The sequence below is a fragment of the Lepus europaeus genome, chromosome X (assembly GCF_033115175.1).
Source record: "Lepus europaeus isolate LE1 chromosome X, mLepTim1.pri, whole genome shotgun sequence".
Classification (NCBI taxonomy): domain Eukaryota; kingdom Metazoa; phylum Chordata; class Mammalia; order Lagomorpha; family Leporidae; genus Lepus; species Lepus europaeus.
The window spans coordinates 133,053,431-133,070,926 of NC_084850.1; the positions used below are offsets into that span (position 1 = coordinate 133,053,431).

The window sequence follows — 17,496 nt, forward strand, 5'->3', positions numbered from 1 at the left end:
ATGGAAATTATTTGATTTGATCAGTTTAGGCTGAAGACATGTGTTCAAATACTGCACAGTACTGCATAAAAATGTACAGGCATTATGTTCATCAAAAATTTTTAATTAACTTTAAAATCTTTTTTACTAATATAAAGAGAAGAAATTTCATGTATTTCATAGATAAAGTTCTAAGAAGATAACTATATTTCCCTCCCTCCTCCTCTCCCTACTTCAACCCCTCTCCTTCCTCCCTTTCTTGTTTCTTATTTGATTTTTTTTTTTTTTGACAGGCAGAGTTAGACAGTGAGAGAGAGAGACAGATAGAAAGGTCTTCCTTCGATCGGTTCACCCCCCAAATGGCCGCTACGGCTGGCGTGCTGCACCGATCCGAAGCCAGGAGCCAGGTGCTTCCTCCTGGTCTCCCATGCAGGTGCAGAGCCCAAGCACTTGGGCCATCCTCCACTGCCTTCCCGGGCCACAGCAGAGAGCTGGACTGGAAGAGGGGCAACCGGGACAGAATCCGGCGCCCCGACCGGGACTAGAACTCGGTGTGCCGGCGCCGCAAGGCGGAGGATTAGCCTGTTAAGCCACAGCGCCGCAGATGGAGGATCAGCCTAGTGAGCCATGGCGCCGGCCTCTTATTTGATTTTTACAAAGACATACTTTCAGTCAACTCTAAAATCACAGGCTTAGTTCACCAATAATCATAATATTCAACAAGTAAAAAGTAAGAAGATCACAGTTCCACAGGAGTATAAACAAGAGCTAAAAACAACAATCATATCACAACATGTCCATTTCATTCCTATACATTTTTTATATTCTATATTACCTGCTACACATCAGAGAAATATGATATTTGTCTTTTTTGGGACTAGCTTATTTCACTAAGCATAATGGTTTCCAGTAGTATCCATTTTGTTGCAAGACAGGATTTCATTCTTTTTTTATGGCTGAGCAGTATTACATAGTGTATATAAACCACACTTTATCCAGTCATCAGTTGATGGACATCTGGGTGGGTTCCATATCTTAGCTATTGTGAATTTAGCTGTAATAGGCATGAGAGTACAAATAACATTTTCACATGCTGATCTTATTTCATTTGGATGAATTCCCAGGAGTGGGATAGCTGGATCACATGGTAGATCTATCTTCAGATTTCTGAGGAATCTCCATATTGTCTTCCATTATGATTGCATTAGTTTACATTCCTACCAACAATGCATTAGGGTACCTTTTTTCCCACATCCTTGCTAGCATTTATTGTTTTGTGATTTTTGGATGATAGCTATTCTAACTGGGGTGAGGTGAAACCTCATTGTTGTTTTTATTTGCATTTCCCTGATGGCTAGTGATCCTGAGCATTTTTTCATGTGTCAGTTGGCCATTTGAATTACATTCTTTGAAAAATGCCTGTTTATATCCTTTGGCCATTCCTTAACTGGATTTTTTGTTTTGTTTTTGTTGACTTCTTGAGCTCTTTATAGATTCTGGATATTAATCCTTTATAAGAAAAAAAAATCTTAAGCAGTAGTTACTGTCATTAACCCCATATTACAGGTAAAGTAACATAAGCAAGATTTTGCAAGAAGGGTGCATCCTCAGCTCACTTGGATGGACCCAAGATGAGCAGTTCTGTATCCAAATGTCACTCATTCTTGAAGTTATTATGAAAGCTCCTAAATAGCAAATCCAAGCTCATACTTAGATTACATATCACCTATTCTTTGATTAATTTAACAAATGTTACTATTGCTAAAATGTGATTTGAAATAAAAATGATGAAGAAGGCCTCAGCTTTTATTAAGAATTTTTTAATCCCATAATCAAATATTATTTTCCAGCCAGGTCCTTTGGAACCATGTGGTACATCTGAAGCTATAAAAACTCCAATTTTCCATCAAATTTTGTAATTGAACATTGTTATTATGATACCTTTAAAGCACTTATCAAGTGCAAAGGCCAAGTATTGGGCAGTAGTGCAAGACGGTGAATGGAATGCATGGTGACACTGGCAGTGTCTATGTATTTTAGTTAAGGGTGTTTTCCCTTTTTTTTAAAAAAAATTACTCATTTATTTGAGAGGTAGAGTTACAGACAGAGAGGGAGAGACTGAGAGAAAGGTCTTCCATCTGCTGGTTCACTCCCCAAATGGCCACAACAGCTGGAGCTGAGTTGATCTAAAGCCAGGAGCCAGGAGCAGGGGCTCAAGGACTTGGGCCATCTTCTACTGCTTTCCCAGGCCACAGCAGAGAGCTGGATCAGAAGAGGAGCAGCTAGGACACGAACTGGCACCCATATGGGATTTTGGCACCACAGGTAGAGGCTTAGCCTACTACGCCACTGTGCCAGCCATGAGGATGTTTTCAAACAGCCCCACTGTAATAACATGGAGGATGTTGTAGAAATTGAGGATAGGTGGGACCCTAATAGGGACATAAGGATGGGAAAAATGGCTTCTTTGCCAAATAGAAATTGTGGTAATCAACCCACTGGTTCCAAAGGGAAGGTACTGCCAACATGTAGACTCTTTTTTTAATAAAGAATTTTCCATCTTGTTACTCAATATGAACAGTTAAATGTTTACTTAAGGAAAGGTTCTTTAAAGGGGATAAAATTTGATTATATAATTTATATTTTAAAAAAAGTATATTCTAAAAATCAAAGCTAGATCTTTTTCCACAAGCCTTACACAAAAACAAAAATGAACTTTTGATTAGGCAAATTAAATAAAGTAGACGAGGGGCTGGCGCTGTGGCATAGCATGTCGGCATCCCATATGGGTGCTGGTTCGAGTCCCAGTTGCTCCACTTCTGATCCAGCTCTCTGCCATGGCCTGGGAAAGCAGTAGAAGAGGGCCCAAGTCCTTGGGCCTCTGCACCCACGTGGGAGACCTGGAAGAAGCTCCTGGCTTCGGATCAGAACAGCCCCAGCACTTGCGGCCAATTGGGGGGTGAACGAGTGGATGGAAGACCTCTGTCTCTCTGCCTCTGTTTCTCTCTCTGTATAACTCTGACTTTCAAATAAAAATAAATCTTTAAAAAAATTAATGTAGATGAAGGAGGTTAAAGTTAGCCAGTTATAGTGACAATGGCATTAACTGAAATTTGAATGGAAATAAATATCACAGGTTTGATGATTATATTTTCTCATTAACCATCTTAAGAAGTTTATTAAAGGGCCTGTTCAAGTCCTGGCTGCTCCATTTCCAATCCTACTCCCTGCTAATCCATCTGAGAAAACAGCAGAAGATGGTTCTTCAGGCATATCAGCAGGAAGCTGGATTGGAAATGGAGCTGCTGAGACTTGAACCAGCATTCTAATATGGGATGCTGGCATTGCTTAACCCACTGTGCCACATCACCAGCCCCAACATATGTATCTTAATATATGGATGATGGCTTAAACAGAGTAGCATCATTCTGTTACTTCTTAGTTATTCAGATATTATTGGGCTAATTACTATAAATTTCTTGAAGTTATATATTATGTAGGCATACTAATTTCAGCCCAATTAAACCCTGAGGGATCATATTTGATTAAAAATCTTACAGCTTCTAGAAAATTACTGAATAATAATAAATAATTTAGATGCTAGTTTTAAAATTGCAGGTTTTGATCTTTAAAGAGATTCCAGCAATTAAAGGCTTTATTTGATTTCTTTTAGTGTGTCACAGCCAAACACATTTCTTAAATCCAATTAAAATATAGAGTACTGCCACATCCAAGATGTTCCATGGTTTACTCTACCAGTTTTAGGTGCTACACGTTTACTAAATTCCAATCTGTGACAAGGAAATATCAGAGACATTGGTCTTTCCTATCTCTTGCTTTACTACAGGTTAATGGAGCTTAAATATTCCCACTTGAGTTTATGATTTTGATAAACTTTATTATTATTTTAAAAATTTATTTGAGAGGCAGAGAGACACAGAGACAGAGAAATTTTTCATTCACTGGTTCATTCCCCAAATGACTGCAGCAGCCAGAGCTGGGCCAGCTGAAAGCCAGGAAGCCAGGGACTCTATCAGGTCTCCCATATGGGATGCAAGGACTCCACTACTCCAGTTATCACCTGCTGCCTCCCAGGATGTGCATTAGCAGGAAGCTGGAATCAGGGCAGAGTCTTGAACACAAGAACTCCAATATGGGATGTAGATGTTCCAAACAGAGTCTTAACTGCTAGGCCACAGGCCTGTTCCTGATTCTGAAGAACCTTAAAAGGCATCTTGCACGAGTCAAAAGAATAACACACATGTTTTTTTTTCCATGTGATGTCTCAGTTTATTTCCCATCCAGAGCAATAGATCGATAGGCGTGTGTCCAGAAATTACTGCTCAGTAGTGTTGTGGAGGTTAAAGAACAAGGAGAAATCAACGTGTTTTTCCAGTCTCAGGAGACTCAGTTTCTTTTTGTATCGCTTATGGCAACAGCAATCAGAACTTTAAATTTATGTGCTCTAAACTCTGAACATTTGGAAGGAAATAGTAACATGATCATAATGATTGCAACTGCTCTAGTTGCCATCATTACCACAGTAACTTAATAAGTCATTGAGCTCCCATATGTGAAATTACTGGAATGAGCATTTTATGAAGTTACACAGATAGGAATCCTCTGGAAGTTTCCTATTTCAAATTTAAATCTCAAAACAAACACTAGGGTTGGTTGTTTGGTGCAGCAGTTAAGATCCCACTTGGGACACCCCATCCCATATTGGAGTGCTTGGATTCAAGTCCTAGCCCACACTCTTGGCAGTTCTTAATTACTGTTGTATAGCTGCACTTAGCAATGTTGGCATCAGCTGCTTGTAGCTACTTATACTAAATTTACGTTGAAGTCAGTTTCCCAGCCACTCTAGCTTCACTCTGAGGGCTCAGGGCTGCCATACTGGATAGCACAGGGAGGTGCAGAGCACGCATCATCACAGAATGTTCCTCTGGGCAGCACTGCTCGGTATCACTAACTTTGATTTTACACAACTGCCAGACCATGGGGCTGAACAAAACCACTTCCTTTGCTTGAAGTGGGAGCTCTGCTCGGATGTTTACCTGCGAGGTGAGAGTCAGGTGAGGCCATTCTCAGAAGGGCATCCTTTGTTCACCAGGGACAGGAGTGATGTTTGTTTCTCAATAAAGGTAGATTATCAGGGCAGGAGTTTGGCACAGTAGTTAAGACACTACTTGGGATGCTCACTTCTCATATCAGAGTGCCTGGTTCAAATTCTGGCTCTACTTCTGATTCCAGTTTCCTGGTAACGTGCACCCTGGGAGGCAGCAGGTGATGGCTCAAGTAGTTGGATCCCTGCCACCCAGGTGGGAGATCTGAGTTGAGTTCTGGCTCCTGGTTTCAGCCTGTCCCAGCCCTGGCCTTTGCAGGCATCTGGGTGAGTGAACTAGCAGATGGAAGCTCTCTCTATTTTCTCTGCTATAATATTTTAGCCCTGAAGGTGGAAAAGTTATGCCAAGGAGACCTCTAGAGAGGACTTAGTTCTTTCCACAGGGCACAAAACTAGACAAATGCAGAAGAGGCTTGTGAGGTTGAGAAAACAACCCATCTATAGGTTTCCATAAATAACAAAAGATGGGCTGCTTTAATGAAAGTATTAGTCCAAAGATGGACATTAATTATTAAACTTTTTTCGTGGTGGCTCACTTGTTTCTGTGATATTTTAATGCAGGTCACAGAATGGTTAAGGCAGCTTTAACTGGAGCGTGGATTTTTTTCTTTTTCGGTTTGCTTTGTGTTTTCTACTCTGAAAGAATGTTGTGGCCTCTTTTTCTGGTGACTGCTATTCATGCTGAACTTTGTCACCAGGTATGTAGTGTTGAAATTTTAAAATAGATTAGCAGTCTTCTGTTGTCTGAGAACAAGCTCAAAGAACTTGCTATTTCTCTAAATCTGCAAACATGTTCAATCTTGAAATGTGGGTCTGTGACTGTTTTACGAGTTTGGAAAGAAAATATTAAACCATCTAAATGACTGAAGATAAACTTTAAAGACGACTTGGGCCATTAACTGTAGACTTCTGTTCATTTTCTTTGCCTTAAATGTTAGGATTTATTGGGTTATGCTCACCATATTTTGTCATCACCTGCTGCTCTTTCAAATGACCAATAGCCACTCTAGTGCTGCCATATTCAACAGCACAGACAAGGAATATTTCCATCATCACAGAATATTCCATTGGACAGCACTGCTTTCTGTCATTAACTTTGATTTTACAGAAGTGCTAGACTAGGTCTGAATAAAACATATCCATTTCCAAGAAAATGGTTTTAACGTGAGACTTAGTATCAAACCAGCTCTGGAAGATAAAACAGTATATGTGATGTCATACATAAGAGTGTTAATTGTTAAATTAACAACAAGAGTCACTGTGCACTAACTTCCCATGCAGGACCTCTGTCTTCAAAGAGTTGTATTATAATTATGTCTAAGTGCTCATAAAAGATGTATCATTCTTGGGTGTTTCTTTAAAGTTAATTAATTTTCTAAAAAAAAAAAGTGAAATTAACTTCAAGATGCAATGACTTTGAACAGCCTTTGTCTCGACTGTTGAGGAACATTTTTCTGTTTTGTTTTGGTTTGGTTTTTGGGTTTTTTTTTTCCAGGCAAATTGTTGAACTCTTTGCTTAGTATAGAGTTGGTCTTCTGTGTATAAAGTTAATTGAAAATGGATCTTAGTGGAGAATGGGACTGGGAATGGGAGAGGTAGGAGGAGGAAGGGTAGGAGAGTGGGTGGGAGGGTGGGTATGGTGGGAAGAATCACTATATTCCTAAAGTTGTACTTAAGAAATGCGTGAAGTCTTTATTTCTTAAATAAAAGGTTTCTTTGGGGATGGAAATAAATAAAAAAGATATAAACATAAAAAATTAAAAAAAAACAGTTTATGGAGTGCCTGTGTATTCACCTTGAAAATTTACCTTCTGGGGCCAGCGCTGTAGTGCAACAGGTTAATCCTCTGCCTTTAGTGCCAGCATCCCATATGGGTGCTGGTTCTAGTCCCGGCTGCTCCTCTTCCAGTCCAGCTCTCTGCTGTGGCCTGGGAAAGCAGTAGAAGATGGCCCAAGTGCTTGGGCCCCTGCACCCGCATGGGAGACCGGAAAGAAGCTCCTGGCTTCGGATCGGCATGGCTCCAGCTGTTGCAGCTATTTGAGGAGCAAACCAACGGAAGGAAGACCTTTCTCTCTGTCTCTCCCTCTCACTGTCTATAACTCTACCTCTCAAATAAATAAATAAAAAATCTTAAAGAAAATTTATCTTCTAATAACAGTATGCTTTCTTTATTAGTGGCCCTTCTGCATAATTATCTTAAACTTGAATAAATTATTCCTAAATTCTTCAATCTGATGTTTTTTGAAAGTAATAATAGACTTAAAAGGAAATTGTTAATGAAATAGTTTTGCTTAAAGTATTTAATCTATAGTTATATACTAGAAATCTGAATTGACAACACAACTAATACGTGTTACTCAGGCTGTGAAGCCACATGTGGGATATAAATATGTGCTCAATTCAATTTCACACATTTATTCAGCACCTATTATGGGTAAGCTATATGAATGGCAGGCAGTTAAGCTGCTACAAACATTTTTGTATATGTGTTTTCTTTTTTGAGGTAGGGTTATTTACTCAAGAGTAGAATTGCTGGGGCATGGGGTTCACATCCATTTAGTTTTAGTAGTTCTTTCCTCATCCTTTCGTAAGTGGCTTATTTTTTTTTCATTTGTACATATCCTCAGGTCCTTTTATGCATGGAGCCTCTCTGAAACCCTATGAATGTCCTACTAGAAATATGCTGTGTGCAATGCACAAGCTTTCCGTCCTTTCGTGCTCACTCAAGATAAGTTGATCTCACTAGCAGGATACACAACTCACCCTACAACTGTGTCTAGTTTGATCTACATAGGTTAGGAATTTCTTCTGTAACCAAAATTGGACTCCTGCACATCACCAGTGAGTTCATGTTCTTGGGATTAATGAGGGGCTGGCGCTGTGGTATAGCAGGTAAAGCTGCTGCGTGCTGTGCTGGCATCCCATATGGGTGCCAGTTCAAGACCCAGCTGCTCCACTTCCAATCCAGCTCTCTGCTGTGGCCTGGGAAAGCAGTAGAAGATGGCCCAAGTCCTTGGGCCCTGCACCCACATGGGAGACCCAGAAGAAGCTCCTGGCTCCTGGTTTCAGATCAGCGCAGCTCCGGCCGTTGCGGCCAATTGGGGAGTGAACCATCAGATGGAAGACCTCTCTCTGCCTCTCCTTCTCTCTGTGTAACTCTGACTTTCAAGTAAAATAAATAAATCTTAAAAAAAAGAGGGACTAATGAAAAGAAAGGAGATCTGATTAAATCACCCCCAAGATCTGAAAAGTAATTTGAATTGATGCTCTGGAGAGAGCCTGAGAACATTTTTATTTTCATCTCCTGCACTGAGCTTACCACTCTCTCCTACACCTGAGCAGCCTTATCCCCCGTCTCTGCACTGTTAACAATCCTTCCTTGAGTGAATAGCATGTGCCCAACCTTGATAACAATGGCTTTTCTTGATTTTCAAGTTTGTAGATTTCAGGTCTTTCTGTACCTCTGCTTCCGAGGCAGGGAAGGAGACCATGAAGAGAATGAAATTCAAAATTCTTTTTTCCTTATATTTATGACAGTAAATTTGGAGAAATCTTAAAATTATTCACTAAAATGATGATTTGGAATTTGTATTTCAGCAAGTCATTCCTTTCCTGTTTGAAGTTATTACAGAAAGTATAAGGGAATTGGTCTAAAGCCAGTTCTTCCTTCATGCTCAAGGGAGTTGTTTTACTGTAATGTAAATTAGCTTTTAAAAATCTACCCTCTGAGCAAAATAGCCATTAACGCATATGAGATGTTCCTTTGGGTTTCCAATAGTCAGAGACAGTGGTGGTATCAAGAGTTTTTCTTTGGATGGGTGGGGAGGCTACATTTTGATAACCTCGTCCCCTTTCACTAAGCTCCCACATTTTTAGTGAGTGGCTATGAGAGAGGTGTTCATGGCAATTATCACGGGTTAAGTCCCCCAAGACATCCCATGGGGCCACCATTATCTGTATACTTTTACTTGTGTGAAGTTGCACGAAAAAGCAACAACTTGTAGAGATCATAGGGGGCATAAATGACAGCTGTTGCTAGGCTCTAGTATGCAAAAATTTCCCCAACCACCCTTGGGGCACATGGTTGCCCACTGTGAGTATCCTTAGGAAACACTCTTAATTGTTTCTGCAGACCAGTGAAGAGAGTGGTAGTAAATATGTGTTACAAGGGCAAACAAATACAGACTGCCTTACAAATGATATGACGTGGGGGACGGGGCTGGGCTTCTTGAATACTGGAGGTCAGGGAAGACGTCTCTGAGGATGTGTCATTTAAGCCAAGACTACATTAACAGGGAGCCTGCAAGGGCTGAGGAGCTGGCTCTTGGCAGGAGGCCCTGGATGGAGAGAAGTGATGGTATTGCTGCCAGGCAGTACGAGTCCCAGCAGCACCGCTGTCAGCGGGATGAGTAATGAGGGCAGCTCAATGAAGCAGGATGTGTTTAAGATGCAATTCAAGTGCTGGGCTGGATTCTACATGAGCTGCTGTAAAGAAGGCTGCTTCCTACACGAACAGGCTTCTCTGCTGGGGAAAGGCACCATATAATGAAAGACCGGATTGGAAATAGCTTTGCAAAGAGAGGAACTGCCTCTCTTCACTGTGGCAGGTGGATGGAAGATATCAATAGCTGGGCAAATGGTTAGCTTTGAAATCTTCTGTCTTCCAGAGGGCTTTTTGGTTCTAATGTGGGACAGAGTAAATTAAATTCTGGAGGGGAGCTGTTACGGGCTAATGTGTGTTTCCCTGCCTCTCTAATTCACATTTTAAAGTCCTACCCCTGGGACCTTACAACCTGACTGTATTCACAGGTAGGGCCTTTAAACAAGTAATTATGGTAAAATGAGATCATTATGGTGACTTCAAACCCAATATGACTGGTGTTCTTACAAGAAGAGGAGGATAGGACAGAATTGTATACACAGAAAAGACCACATGAAGATAAAGTGAAAGCACAGCTATCTACTCTTAAAGGCCAAAGACAGAGGCCCCTGAAATCAACCCTGGCAACACCTTGATCTTGGACTTCTGGCCTCCAAAAATGTGAGAAAGCAAATTTCTATTATATGCCATCCAGTCTGTTACATTAGCCTTAGCAAACTAATGCATTATGAACATTCCTTTCCAGGATGGTTTCATGGATCTTAGACTTTGTTGACTGTCTTCTGTTTTTTATTTCCTATTCTTTGAGTAGTGCAGAAAATGAAGATACTGAGATGCACAAAGAATAAAAAATAGCCTTAATTGAAAATGTAGGTATTCAAGCAATGCACAGAATGACGCACATCTCATTTTCATCCCTTTTACCCAGTCTTGACTACAATATGGTCTGTATCAATTAGTTACCACCAATGGCAGCTGTTCCCACCTGGAGATGCCTCTTCATATTGGGAAGCCTACTATTAGCATCTGTTTGCAGAAGAACCTTGATTGGCTATGGGGAGAGGACATGACTTCTAAGACAGGTTCTAGCTGCAACTACACAAGTCTTGTTGGAGGGCTGACCTGGTCTAGGCACCGCCAGCCCAGGCAGACAGCAGAAAAGAAAACAGGAATCCCTAAGAGAGACACAGATTGGAAGGGGGTGGCCTGCAGAGCCAGCAGTGGCATTTCCACCCCATTCCTGGTAGGACAGGAATAGGAATGGGTTCCTGTACATGGAGCCCAGGGCACCAGTCGGGGTGTTGATGTTCCGATTAGCTGGTGCCCACGCCACACTGTTGACTGTGTTTTCCATGATCCCCTTGCCATTTCCCGCCAGCCTCAAGTCAGGCAGAGAAGCGCTCCTGCAGGGTGCAGCCATCTACAGGAGGGGAGACCCCCGCCCTGTTATTCCTGGCTGGATGCTCCCAGCTTGCAGACCTTGTCAGGACTCTCTGAAGTCACCACAGGAGCAGCGGCAGCTGAGGTTCTGGGTGCTGGTGTCCTCAGTCACGTGTGCCCACCTCTGAGCTGGAGAAGCCTGAACAAGGCTGGTGGCTTGAGCCACCTGTGCGCTGGGCAAGGAAGGCAGCTTTCTGAGTAGCAGGCAGAGGCCACAGAAGGGAGGCTGCTGGGCCCAGAACCAAGTGCAGGGAGAGACAAGGTGGCAGAGCCAGCAGGAGGTACCCGCTGGCGGCAGGGCTGCATCAGGCATGCAGGAGCTCAGCCAGTGCACGTCACCCATGTCGGGGGTGGGGGAGATGCAGGGCAGAGGTCCCCAGGGGGGACCCCCAGAACACTCTGGATGGAGGGCACGTGGACACCTGCCACGACAAAAAGCTGGGCCTTGTCTTATCTCTCTGACCCCTGGCTCCCTTTCTTATTCCTGGGTGAGTAAGGAGGAGGCATGGAGGAGATGGAGCGGGCAGGAAAGGACCCTGCCCCTCCGAACTGCTGCAAGGGGAGCGGCTGCATGGCAGAGGCAGGGGGCAGCTTCCATCACGTTGGTAGGCACATGTGGGAGCTGCCAGAGACAGGAAAGCCAGGCTGCCTGTTCCAGTTGCTGTTGGGTGGGGTGGGGGGAGCAGGGAGAAAGAGCTGAAAGTGCTCTAAGGCCAGGGGCCAAGAAACCTCAGCGTTTTCTTTGGTTGTGGCATGGGAGGTCAGCCTGTGCAATTCCATTGCTATAGTTGTTTCCACAGAACTAAGTCACCCATGATGTAAGCCTGTTGCATGTTGGGCAGCGGGATGAACATGATGGGTAAGGGGTCAAGAAACCACAGCCTGCGGCCCAAATTCAGCTTGATGTCTTTTTTACATGGCTCATGAGTTAACGATTTTTACATTTTTTCTCCACATATAAAGTTTCATTGGAATACAGCCTGGGTCATTGGGGTGGATCCAATATCCATGGCTATGCTCCTGCTCCAACTGCAGACATGTGAAGTCACATGCCATAGGCGTGCAAAGCCACAGGTATTTAGTCTCTGGCCTTTTTCAGAAAAGCTTGCTGATCCCTATGGAAGACCACGGTTTCTGACACTACAGGAGGATAGTACAACAAGGGGAGACCTCATGAAAATAACTTATTTCAACAAACTGTATAGTGCGACTGAAAATCTTAAAATTCTTATTCATTTGAAACACACACAAACACACACACACACACAGATCTCCTATCCGCTGGTTCACTCCCCAATCACCCACAACAGCTAGGGCTGGATGAGGCTGCAGCCAGAAACCCAGAACTCATCTTATTTATATTTTTTAGTTCTTTTAAAAAATTTTTATATTTATTTTCATTTTATCTGAGAGAAAGAGTGATCTTCCATTTGCTGATTCATTTCTTAAGTACTCAAGATAGCCAGGGCTGGGAGAGGAGAAACCAGGAGCCAGCAACTCAATCCAGGTCTCCCACATAGGTGGCAGGGACTCAAGTACTTTGGGTCATCATCTGCTACCTCCAAGGGTGCACATTAACAGCAAGCTGGATCATAAGCAGAGGAGTTAGGACTCAAACCAAGCACTCTGATATGGCATGTGGGCAATCCAAGTGGCATCTTAAATGCTGTGCCAAAGGACTGCATCTAGTTTTCAGTTCCCATAGTGAATCTGATTTTATCTTTAAAAAACAAACAAACAAGCAAACAACCTAAGCATCTGCAGGTAGATGTTTGGCCTTGTGGTTAAGACCTCAGCATCCCATGTGAGAGTACCTGGGTTTGACACCCACCTCTGGCTCCTGATTCCAGCTTCCTATAAATTCAGACACTGAGAGGCAGCAGCAATGGCTCAAGTACTTGGGCTCCAGCCACGTACATTGAGTTCCAGCCAACTGGTGGACCAGTGGATGAGAGCTCTCTGTCTGTGCCTCTCAAATAAATAAATAAATAAATAATCTGCCAAGCCTACTCAAATACTGGCTTTTAGATAATTTATCATTCTTAATAGAAGTACGAGTCTAGGACATACATGTAATGGATTTCTTCTTCTAATATTCAAGGATGAATCTTGTGATCTGAAAAGGAACAATATCCTGTTGTACCCACAGTAAGGAGATTAATAGTCTTGTGCTTCTAAAACAGCAGCACAGCTCCTATTTACTCTTTTTGATTTCCAGAAACAAGAGCTCAATTCTTGCCACCCCTTGGATACAATAGGCCCTGACTGGCGCCATTGATGAGAAATGGCAGTGGAGCCAATTCTTAGAGAATTAGCAACTACTTCCCACACTTGAGGAAAGGCAGTGAACCCTTTTACCTCTTTTTAGTGATTTAATGAAAGAAGCAACTTGTTTATGTGTTAATATAATTCCTTGGTAAAAAAAAACAAACAAACAATTGATTAAAATTACTACTAGGGACAGCATTGTGGCATAGCAGGTAAAGCGTCCCCCTGCAATGCTGGCATCTCATATGGCCGCCAGATCCAGTCCTGGCTGCTCCACTTCCTATCCAGCAGCTGAAGACGGCCCAAGTACTTGGGCCCCTGCATCCACGTGGCAGACCTGTAAGAAGCTCCTGGCTCCTGGCTATGGATTGGTCCAGCTCCAGCCATTGTGGCCATTTGGGGAGTGAACAAGTGGATGGAAGATTTCTCTGTCTCTTCCTCTGTCTCTCTGTAAATCTTTAAAAAAGAAAGAAACTGAAGTTCCAAAATATAGATTTTAAAATAACTACTAAAGTGAATTCATCAGATCAACATTTAATATCTTGAAAATATGGATTTTCTATGTATTTGCACTAATAGCATTTCAGTGTGTTCATTCCACCAATCTTACCTTAAGACATGTTTAGCTCAGCAAGGGCTTGTTGGTTGATAGTTTTCCATTCTGTGAAGATACTGGTGGATGTTCAGTGTAGTCACGTCTGGATGAAGGGCCATGGAGAAGTCACACTAATTGGACATAATCTGTCATTGGAAGGAACTTATATTCTCCGTTTCCTTAATAAGTTAACTGCTGAATCTGTACAGTCATTCTTCCTGTTACTTCCTCTTTAGCACCATTTCTCCCCTCACATTTGCACTTCTTGGCTGCCCCATCGACAGTATATTCAGTATTCTTTTTCATCCTAGTTTTTTTGTTTGACAGTATGTCTGTGAATATCTGTATTTGGGCAGGGAGGAGATCTATAGCTGTCTTTTTCTCCACTATTTATTACTTCAGGCTCTGTCAAATTTTTCACAAGGTCTCTCAGGAACAAGTTCCACAAACAGTAGATGCCAACTTACTTTCATCCACCCACTCATTTTCCACATGGGCCACTCTTCAGAAACACAGGGGCTCAGCACAGCAGACTAGTCCCTTGTCTTCATGTCCCAGGGGCCAGAGAAATCTGTTGTGTTGCAGATGAGCGAAGTATTCAGTATTCTCCCTGGTGACCCTGCAGCTGATGAAATTAGAAGAGGTGTTCTTTGCTTAGAGGTCATTCAGCACCACCCAAGCAAACAGAGCATGAGAGCGTCTGTCTTCTGCAGCCCTTGCCTGTATCTGTCTTCAGGGCAGGGCTGTGCTTTCCCTTGGCCTCTTTCCCACACCCTCACCACCTAGGAAGTGGGCTCATTCCTTTGAACCCCTGGTTCAGAGGTCTGCATGTGACCAAAATGCAAACACATCTCTACAATTACATTTCTAAGACTGACATTTGTTAACACTAGGTTGCTTTTTCATTTGCTAAAAACCTTAGACTTTACTTATCTTGGCAGCACCATTACATAAGCGATATATTCTTCTGTTAAAGACCTGAAATAGTTAAAACTGTTCATCTCTTTCCCAAATATGAATCCTAGAAGTGAAGAAGATGGTGTCATTTAAGACACCATTACAGGGTTAGGTGTCGTGGCATAGCAACTTAAGCCACCGCCTATATGTCAGCATCCCATATGGACGTCAGTTCAAGTCCTGGCTGCTCCACTTCTGATCCAGCTCCCTGTTAATACAACTGGGAAAGCAGCATACAACCGCCCAAGTACTTGTGTCCTGCTACTCACGTGAGAGACTAAAATGAAGCTCCTAGATCCTGGCTTCAGCCTTGCCCAGATCAGCCATTATGGCCAGTTGGGGGATGAATAAGTAGATGGAAGATTCATTCATTCTCTCTCTCTCTCTCTCTCTCTCTCTCTCTTCTCCCCCTGCTCCCTCTCTGTAACTCTGCCTTTCAAATAAATAAAATAAATCTTTAAAAAAAGACACAGGTACATTGTGTGCCATAGTAATAAACACAATATATGTGAATGTAGAAAAATGCTAATTTTTATAAAATGTAGATCATTATTAAGACCATTATTATAGCATGTGAGTGCCAGTATCTCGCATTTGAATATATTTCATTATTATTTTCAGAGGACATTTCTACATTTCACTCCCCAAATGGCTGCAACAGCCAAGGCTGGGCCACCAGGCTGAAGCCAGGAGCCAGGAACCAGGAGCGTCTTCTGGGTCTCCCACATGGGTGCAGGGGTCCAAGCACTTGGGCCATCTTCTGCTGCTTTCTCAGGTGCATTAGCAGGAAACTGGATCAGAAGTACAACAGCCGGACTGAAACTGGTGCCCATATGGGATGCCCATATCACAGGCCGTGGCCTTACCCACTATGCCACAATGCTGGTCCCAGACAACTTTTTTCAAGAACTGCTTAGCTCCTGCTAATATATATATTAACAGGATATATATAATATCCTAATATTATATAATATTAATAATACATATTAGTATATATTTATATATCATATGCATATTATAATATATAATATATTATAATATATTATATGTTATAATATGTTATATTATATAATTACATACATAATATATATTATATAATTATATACATAATATATTATATGTTAGTTAATATATAATATATAAATATATAGTATATATTTATATATTTATATATTATACATTAACTAACACATAATATATTTATATATGTCTATATTATATATGTCTATATTATATATGTATATATACACACATATTAAGACATTATATGTCTTAATTTGCAATAATATTAGGTTGAAAAAGAACTGCAGATGTACAGAGTTCCTGTGTAACAAGAGTTCTCAACCTGAGGCAGTTATATACTGCTCCCCCACCCAGGACATTTGAAACTCTGCATAGGCATTGTTGGGCTTCAGTCCTGAAGGGGAAGGGTAGGGTGTAATGAAAGGGAGGTACTGCTGGAATATACTGGGTAGAGGCCAGAGAGGCTGCTAAACATCCTACAAAGCACAGGGTAATGCCCAAAGCAATGAGGATTCCCAGAAGTCCCCAGTGCTGAAGTTCAGAGGCTTGCTCTGGGTCCCCAGTTCCCCCCAATGCTATTATCTCACCTAACAGTGATACAGTCATCTCAAAACTAAGAGATTGACATTGGAGCAATACTATTAAGTAGATTCAAGACAATTCAGATTGCTCAGCTTTTCTTTTTCCTTTAAAAAAAGATTTTTATTTATTTGAAAGGCAGAATGAGAGAGACAGAGAGATACATAACTTGTAATGTACCTGGGAAAGCAACAGATGATGGCCAAGTACTTGGGCCCCTGCCACCCACATGGGAGACCTGGAGTTCTTGGCTCCTGACTTTGGCCTGAACCTGCACCAGCTGTTGAAGGCATTTGGGGGAGTGAGCCAGTGGATGGAAGTTCTTTCTCTCTCTCTCTCCTTCTCTCTCTCTCTCTCTCTCTCTCTCCTGTCTCTCTCTTTCTCTCTCTCTCTCTCCAGTGGATGGAATCTCTCTCTCTTACTCTGCCTTCCAAATGAAAAATTTGAAAACTTTAAAAAATGTACATCAAATCAAGACAGCATTTCAAATAAAACATTTTTTAAATTATAAATCTATAGAAAGAACAAAACTTCTAAAGGTAAAGTAATTCTCGAGACTAATGAGTGATTACCAGCTCTTGCTTAGAGTAACTATATATGGTTATTATATATATATATATATATATATATATATATTTAGTAAAAACTATACAAATAGTCTGAAAGCAAAAGTTAAAGATTAAGAAATCTTTCCCAGCTGGGCATGGTAATGACCTCACCCAGGCAGCATCCAGAAATGTCTGTGGAATGCTGTGGCATTTAGAGGGTAGGGACAAGAGACAACTAATGTTGTCTGAGGCTCAGGACAATTCCACAGAACAAGGAATATCACCCAAAATGCTGAAAATGTCTCCACTGATGCACTCAGAGCCCAGGCCCCTTCTTATACTTCTTTCACATTTCAAAGTATGTTTTTGAGATTTACCACATTTTCCTCTTTTTAAAATGTAGCTCTAGGTCAGTGCTTTCCACCAGGGAATGACTTTGTTCTTTGGAGATACTTGAAAATGTCCAGCAACTACTGGGTAATTGATTGTAGTACTTAAGCTTAGAGGTCCATTCAAGGCCTTTTCTTGAGAACATTTTCCTCCACAGCACGTGCAGGAGGTAGCTCTTGGCCTGGTCCAAATGCTGGCATGGAGGGAGACA

The 17,496-nt window shown here is 41.8% G+C and overlaps 1 protein-coding gene across 3 annotated transcripts in view; it reads right to left on the reverse strand.

Annotated features, from left to right (window-relative positions):
* Positions 1-17,496, reverse strand: part of CA5B (carbonic anhydrase 5B) — a 108,552-nt gene that overhangs the window by 55,322 nt on the left and 35,734 nt on the right. Inside the window, exon 2 of one of the 3 annotated variants that reach the window (XM_062183401.1) lies at positions 13,804-14,413. The exons of the other annotated variants lie outside the window; for them this stretch is intronic. The gene's annotated coding sequence lies outside the window, so the exon portion shown is untranslated. The remainder of the gene's footprint in view (positions 1-13,803; positions 14,414-17,496) is intronic. 3 annotated transcript variants of the gene reach the window in all.